Source organism: Rhagoletis zephyria, unplaced genomic scaffold (genome assembly GCF_001687245.7).
Source record: "Rhagoletis zephyria isolate East Lansing unplaced genomic scaffold, Rhagoletis_zephyria_1.1 Rzeph_scaffold_01444, whole genome shotgun sequence".
Lineage (NCBI taxonomy): Eukaryota > Metazoa > Arthropoda > Insecta > Diptera > Tephritidae > Rhagoletis > Rhagoletis zephyria.
In genome coordinates this window covers 11,244-12,053 of record NW_016158528.1, presented here as the reverse complement: position 1 = coordinate 12,053, position 810 = coordinate 11,244, and the positions used below count along the sequence as shown (strand labels likewise).

General features: G+C 35.4%; 1 long non-coding RNA gene across 1 annotated transcript; it reads right to left on the bottom strand.

Moving 5' to 3' along the window:
- Positions 1 to 7: 7 nt before the first annotated feature.
- LOC108364034 (uncharacterized) lies at positions 8 to 550 on the bottom strand. Its single transcript, XR_001847692.1, has 3 exons — positions 375 to 550; positions 263 to 322; positions 8 to 206 (listed from the first exon to the last, which is right to left on the bottom strand). It is a non-coding gene; the product is annotated as an uncharacterized LOC108364034 (long non-coding RNA).
- Positions 551 to 810: the final 260 nt, after the last annotated feature.

The window sequence follows — 810 nt, the reverse complement described above, 5'->3', positions numbered from 1 at the left end:
ATTCACATTTGGTAGCACATATAAATTTTGGTCCCGATTGGAGTCGCTATAGTAGTAGCGATTTTAGGTACTAGATGAAAACAATAATATTAATTTTTTGAGTCTCCATAGAGGAATCTTAACTTTGGCCCCTGTCCGACACACCTTAACCGTCTCCAATGGTTTGCAACTTACTCCAACGCGCACAAAGGCGCAACAGGAAAAATCTGCGAACAAATGGTTCATTAGGTTTTGAAACAACAAAGAGCTGGTTGCAACTTACTCATCTGCACGATGGTGCACACAATCAAATTCGGCTGCAGCTGCAGTTCCCCAGAGGATGCTGCAAATGGAATGGTTCATGAATAAAGTCAAAATAATATGTTTTAGCTTACGTGTATTAGCTCTTAATCACAATACCAGCACAGGTCGGCCAGGAAACAGTAAGGAAATGACCTAATAAATGCAAAACCAACCTATAACACCTTTCATTATTGCATCAAGGTTTTATTTATAGTAACTTCGTTTTGACATTTGACATGAGAACCCTGCACCGCCACCAAAGATTACAACACATTTACATGTGGAGCTTTTAAAGAAAAATTGTGCCGAGTTTCAACTCAGCATTGATTTATATTTTGATTCATGCGCTTATGCATAAATATACGAACCTTGATTAGAAAGAAATGATACTCTTCGTGATTTTATCAACATATGAAAATTAAACTAAATATTTAGTTTTCCAGTTTCAATTTTTAATGCATATAATGTGAATAAGTTTACATTTAGTCAAGTTTAGATTTAGTCAAGTTTAGATTTAGTCAAGTTTAG